Below are 7,579 nucleotides of genomic sequence, written 5' to 3' on the forward strand. Positions count from 1 at the left end.
TTTTTTTAGATTTGATCTTTATTATTTTGATTATTATTTATTTTATTTGAGATAATTTATGAAATTATTTTTTTTTCAATTTTATTATTATTCAACTTTTTAATTTGTAAGATTTATTTTTTATTATTTTAATAAACTTGAGAAAAATAAAATATTAATAAATTATTTTTCAGTTTATTTTCTATAACATAAACCAAATATTAAAAAATATTTTTCAGTTTATTTTCTATAATACTATCAAATATCAAAAAATACTTCACTTTTCTGGAATTTATTTTTTTCAGTATTCACTTTTTTAAAAAAAAAATTACTGTAAACAAACAAAGCATAAACTAAAAGGATACTTCGAGGGGTTTTGCTACTTTGGTTTGTCTTTCCAGCATTGTATAGCCATTGAGAACGAACGTCGCTATAGCTTCTTCTCATGTGGCTTTGATGATCCTAGACCGTCGGATTGTAATGAGTAAAGTTATTGAATGATGGCCCCACTTTGAAATCTTTGGTGAAAGGGATTTGGATGCCTGGGGTAGGGATGTCTGTGCCTGTGATAATGGCAAGGAGAGGCTGACACTCATGGCTCCACGCGCATGCTATCTTGAGAAATTAATAGTTCTATCAAACGCGTGGTAATTTTAAAAAAGCTAAAAAAGTGACTTGAGATGTAGACTTAACCAAACAAAAATATAGGTATAATCTAATCAAATAATAAAAGAATAAACAATTACAGTTAATGGACCCAATTAAACAAAAAATAATCATGGAAACCTGCAAAAAAGAAATTGTCGCCAGAATGAAAAATAAAAAAAACAAAAAAGTTAAGATTCCATCCAATCTAATAAAAAAAAAGGAGAAATAAATGAAAAGAAGAAATAAATCTAAATAAGCATGCCATGAATACAAGTCAGGTGAATGAGATAAAATAAAAAAAAATAAAAAAAAATCAAATTAAATTTTAAATAAATCAAATATAAAATAATAAAATTAAAAAAATTAATTAAAAAAATAACAAAACAACTAACAACTAAGTAACCCAACTAAATTTTACTAACTGAATCATAAGAATAAGATAACTTAATAACAGATAAATTAGAAAATATTATGATACTCAATTCTAAATCAATTTAATATTAAAAAATAAAATACAATACATGTTAAGTTTTAAAAAAAAATCCTAAAAAATCAAATTCAACCTAAACTAATTCGTCAAATTCATTATCTATGTGATAAGACTAGGATAAACAAATAAAAAAAATCATGAAGTTCGATGTCAAAAAACACCAACCTTGAAGGATGGAACTACAAAAAAAATCAATTTTACAAATTTACCAAAACAAATTAAATAAGGAAAGAGAAATAAAAAGAGTCGAGATAATATGGGTTATTTTTTAAATTAATAAAAATTTTAATAGAAAGAAGAAAAATACCATAATTCAATCTCCAATTGAAGACATGTTGAAAGATGAAACTAAAAAAATAAATTAAAAAAATAAAAAATCCATGAATCCTAAACTCAAACTCAATTAAGAAAGTTAAATCCCCAACCTATTTAATATTAAAAGATGAAATAAAAAATATAAAAAAATTATCAAATAAAATAATAATAATAATAATAAGGATCAAATTTGATAGAAAAAAATTGAGGATGAAACTATAAAAAAAAGATCAATTTAAAAAATTATATACAATAAAGTAAATAGCAATTAAAAGAATAGAGATTAAATTTAAAAAATAAAAAAAATTGAAGAGGGTGAAATTAAATAAATTCTAATTTTATAAATTATTTTAAAAAAATATTAATAAAAAAATTGATCAAATCTAAAAAAATAATAAATTAAAAAGTTGTTTTGAATTTTTAAATAAACGAGTTCAAAAAATAAAAAGAAAAGAGAAATAAATGAAGAAAAAGGATTGTGTACACTAAACCAGAGCCTAAGTAGCCACACACTCCACTTCATCACAGAAATACTTATAAGTCAACATGATATACACAGAGTGTATATCGAGATAATTCCAATGCTGACATGAAAAGTGGAATTCGGTCGCTTGATAGTAATTTTTAATAATATTTAATATTTATTGAAATACAAAAATACTTATAAGTCAATATGATATAAAAAAACTATAAAGAAAGTTTAGAAACTTTTATCTTTAAAGGTGATAAAATTATTTTACCGTGCTAAAAATATTGAAAGGACTAAAAAGTCTATGAACATAAGTTTTAATTTTCTTTTTATTTAAGGGGTAATAAAATCATTTTATTTTGCAAAAAAAATAATTAATTTTCTTTTTATTTAAGGGGTAATAAAATTATTTTACTTTGCAAAAAAAATAATCTTCTTATATAATTTAAAAATGATAATTGAATCATAGTAAAAATATGATATTGCTTTCAATACCTATTTCAATAATTTTATAATTGAAGAGTAAATAAATAATTTCATTATTATACTATTACAATAAATAATGTTATATGTCCAGGTGCACAATAATTCTACGAGGAGATTTAGGTTTTTGGTAATGTTTGTGAGGGAAGCTGAGACGAAGTAACTTCCTTATTCTCTGTGAAAAAAAGGGATCGGCGATCTTTATGATTAATACAACTGAACTAAGGTCTAGTTTAGTTGTGTCCTGCAATTTCTCATCGTGGAGCCCTTCGATTAACATGGATTCCTTTCAAGTCAAATCATATACAGGTGACGACACCAACACACCATGTTATCCATGCCCGTATTTTTTTGTTTCATTTTCTTGCCAATATTGACACGGAAGTGTTCAAGTCCTTGGTCAGAAAGCAGAACCAGAACCCCACAAGGAAAAGTGATTTGACTTCGAGTGTTCGGTCTGCCTCAGCCTTTGCAGCACAAGTAAAAAAGTTAGGTCGAGCTAGAAATATCCATAGCATAATTAGTGTTAAGTAAGCGAAACACGGAGTGGAAAGTAACTAAAACACGGAGCAGAAAGTAACTAGATTAATTGTCCGCGGCGAATACTAGATTAATTGTCCGCGGCTTCGCCACGGGCAACTTGAGGCTGCTTGTAGATCGCACGTGGAGATAAAAGTAAAGTGAATAGATGCCAAAAATAGTAGGAGATCCATTATGCTTCATTGTACTGGAAATAACATGCATGGAAAAGAAGAGATTGCCAGGCAATGAAAATGAAGATTGCAGCCACGTTTAGCATCAAAGGTTTGACAATCTAGATAAAGTCATAAACAATAATAAAAGTGTAAACAGAGTTAAAGCCATTATTATCACTAATTAATCTCCTGTTCTTATTTGCTTGCCGTGTTTCTCAGCATCACTGATTTCTTCAGTCCCTTATATTGCTTGAACATCTAGAATTAATCCCCAGGCAATAAACTCTCAAAAACTTGGACCAACATTTCATTGGTAATTTGTGAAACATTTATATTCATCTTTCACTATCCTTTGTTGACCTTGATTGAATGTCATTATTTTCTTTCTTCCCCACTTTAGCGAGCCACGAACATAGAATAAACTCTAGGAGATTGGTACTTCTAGTTTACCCTAGATCGCCTGAAGTTCATTATTTTCAATATGTATGCATGCACTCAGTACTAATATTTGGAAATACAGGCAAATAAAGTGATGCTTTCATTATCCTTTCTGCTAAACAAACACACCGCGATACTTTTTGCATCAACATACAGCAGATGCTATAACAATGCTCCTGCCAAAATCATTATAGTCACTGCTTCAACTGCCAGCAAGTCAAATCCTTGGAACGAAGATTTAGAAGGATAAGAAAAGTGGGACTTTCACAAATGAGATTTGTGGAGAAGTTGCTTGGATAAGAAAAGTGGGACTTTCACAAATGAGGTTTGTGGAGAAGTTGCTTGGCATGAGTAAGGCAAAGCCAGTGAAAACACCATTCGCACCTCACTTCTTGTTGTCTTCCAAACAATCCCAAAGTAGGAAGAGAAAAATTAAATGATTTCTTGATTTTAATTTGTATAACATTTAAACAGCAAACAATCTCAACAAATTAGACTATATAAATGTCAGAAAAAATTATGTAAAGCACAAATATAAATGCATGTCATATTTTGTAGAGGACAAGTATAAATGTCAGGCTGCCTGAATGTCTGCTAACCTGAATCTGAATCTAATTGAGAAATCATGTGGAATTAAAGAGGGGAATGGCTTTTTTTTTTTTTTAAAAAAAAAAAGAAGCCTTGGCTAACATGTAGAGGGAAGAAGAAGCCTTGCTTCCCATGTTTCAGCAAACAACAAACAAATGGTGGTGGTTCCCATCGGATCAAAAAGAGAGAGTAAAAGAGCATCATAACAGATGAATCAGTAAAGGCTATCAACAGTTGTCAAAGCTGAGCCTAAAATAAATTATTATTTATTTTTATATTTTAAAAGTATTTTTTAAAAAATTTAATTTTTTTTTTTTTTACTTGAAATTAATATTTTTTTTTAGGTTTTTAGATAAATTTAATGTGTTACATCAAAAATAATATTTTAAAAATATAAAAAAATTATTTTAATATATTTATAAATAAAAAATACTGAACGAAGAAAAAGCAACGAACAAAGGTTGGCAAATCACTGTCATCCAAAAACAAAGTAAACTAAGTGAGCATCATAATAAATGAATAAGTAGAGGCTAAGAGCAACAATCAAAGCAGGGGATAGCCTTGGGCCTGAGAAGGCGGAAAAAACCTAGGAAGACCAAAGGTTCAAAGTGTAGAAAAACAAACAAATTTCAAAGCAACTACAAAACACAAAAAAATATATAGCAGATAGAGTTTTTTCTTTTCTTAAAGGAAGAAAAAAGGATTAAAAAGTGTGTAAACCCTCTCACAAAGCAATGATCCCAGTAAGAAATAGCATTATCAATCATGGGGTTGTTTATTTTTATATTTCAAATGTTTTTTAAAAAAAAATTAAATTTTTTATTTTTTTATTTATTTTAAATTAATATATTTTTAGTGTTTTCAAATTATTTTAATGTACTAATATTAAAAATATTTTTTAAAATAAAAAAATATTATTAACATATATTTTAATATGAAAATTTATTTACAAAAAAATCATAATCATACTGACAACAAATATTGCCATAATCCAACATCAATCGATTTAGAAAATAGGAACAAAAAAGTTTATATAATCTCCCGCAAACCAGTGACCTTTTAATTGTAATGGTTCTCACAGAAACTCAGAGGACGAAGCTATGTCAGAAGACACTCAAATAAGAATGCACAGAAATACCACAAAACCCACATACCAATGACAATGAAACCAGAGAGTAGGTAAAACCCAATTGTAGTCAATTCCTAGCACAACAACAACAAGAAAAATAAAAGAAAGTGAATTGGAAAGCTAACCAAAACGTCATTCAGCAACTGAATGTTATACCACAATCAAGATTTGCAGTCTTTCCAATGTAACCCATGACAAGAACACCTAGCCTCCAAATGCTAAGGAGAAGAGAAAGGACATGTCCAGTGAGTTTGCATTTAATATGTTTGGTATTTTATGTTAGGTTGTAATATGATAAAAAATATTTTATAAAAAATATTTTTAATTAAGATTAGTTTAAAAAAATATATATTTAATTAAAACTGAACAAAAAATAGTTTAATGTTGTTCAATAATTTAATGTGTTTGGTTAAAATAATGTTTTTCAGATTAAGATTATAAAATAATTAAAAAATATATATTAATATTGATAGTTTTTAATTTAAATATTATATATTTAACTACTGTTATTACGTCATGAAATAAATAATATTGATATCAAATATTTTTTATTATTTCACTAAACTATATGTAATTTCATCACATACAAAATTTATCCAAGAATGACTATATTTTTCATGGTTTCTTAAGTGCACGATAACATTAGATAAAATATTATCAGGAAAAATTTGGGATTGCGATCAAATTATGCAAATGCTATATCATCAAGTAGTCTCCTTCTAATTTTTTGAATAAAACATAATTAAAAAATAAAAATTAATTTTTTTTAACTAGGTCAGACCCGGTAAGAACAAAATTTGGATTGCGATTAAATTCTACAAATACTACGTTATCAAGCGATCTCTTTCTAATTTTTTAAATGAAACACAATTAAAAAAATAAAAGTTAAATTTTTTTAGCTGAGTCGGACCCGATTCAATGCATTTAATTTTAGATCGAACTCGGTCTGGCTAGAATAGTGGTCAAAATAGTGGAGAGTGACTCCACTATTTATGTGAACAGTGGAGTCACTCTCCACTGAACAAAAATGCAACATGACGAGAAGCAAGAAAAAATTGCTTCACCAAAACCTATAGTTAAATCTTTAGTGGGTTTCATGAGCCAAACCATAGTTGTTGCTTATAGCCAAACAATAATATATTGAGTTTGAAAAAAAAAACGCAACATCTATCGCAGAGCCAAATGCTCTTTAAGTCTTAAATGAAAGAAGAGCCAAGCCACAAACAACCATAGTTATTAAACCTGATTTGGAGTTGACCTAGTTAAGGGGTTGAGTTTCGTGTTTCATGGGTCAACCTTGATCCACTTGGGTTAATCCGGATCAACCTGAAAAAATTTAAAAAATATATTTAAAGCTTTAATATTTCATATGAAAAAATTAAGAAAACATTCATGTAAATATAGACTATGCATATTGTAAGTAATAAAGTTTAAAAGAATATTTTAAATTTTTTTTATCCCACGTTAAAAAAATATTATGTTAAGTTTTTATGTTGAAGTATTTAAACTAAATTTCTTTTTTATGACACATAAAAAAATATAACTTTTTTATTGAGAACATACAATATACTAATAGATTTTAAATCCCACAATTGAAAAAACATAAATTGTTTTTGAGAACATAGAATATATATATATATATAAGAATTTCAAATCTCATATTGAAAAGATATTTGTTTTTATCTTTTTAAGTTAAATTATTTAAACTAAAATTTTTTTATCCCATGTTAAAAAAATATAACTTTTTTTTTTGAAAACATAGAATATATATACTAATGAGTTTAAAAAAATAACTTTTTTTTCTAGAGAATTTAGAGTATATATACTAATGGTTTCAAATCCTACATTAAAAAAATAACTTTTTTCATGGAAAGAATATATATACCATCTCAACTCAAAAACTTAAGCTGTTAGGTGAGATCCTAGGATATGATTTATATTATTCTCTAACATACCCCCTTAAGTGAAAGCCCCTTAGGCTTAAAACTTGCATTGATCCATTTTACCTTGTGCTTAATTTTTATCAAATAAATAGGGATGGTGAGATTCGAATTCGTGACCGATTGGTTATCAAGGCTCTGATACTATATCAAATAACCATTTCAACCCAAAAGCTTAAGCTGTTAAGTGAGCTCCTAGGATATAATTTATATTATTCTCTAACAGAAATCCCACATTGAAAAGATACTACGTTATCTTTTTAAGTTGAAGTATTTAAACCAAAAGGTTTTTTTTTTTTTATCTCATATTGAAAATACAAAACTTTTTTTATTGGGAATATAGAGTATATATATACTAATGAGTTTCAAATCCCATATTAAAAAAAATATTTTTTTTAAAATATA

Source organism: Populus euphratica, unplaced genomic scaffold, assembly GCF_000495115.2.
Source record: "Populus euphratica unplaced genomic scaffold, PopEup_1.0 scaffold252.1, whole genome shotgun sequence".
Taxonomy (NCBI): Eukaryota; Viridiplantae; Streptophyta; class Magnoliopsida; order Malpighiales; family Salicaceae; genus Populus; species Populus euphratica.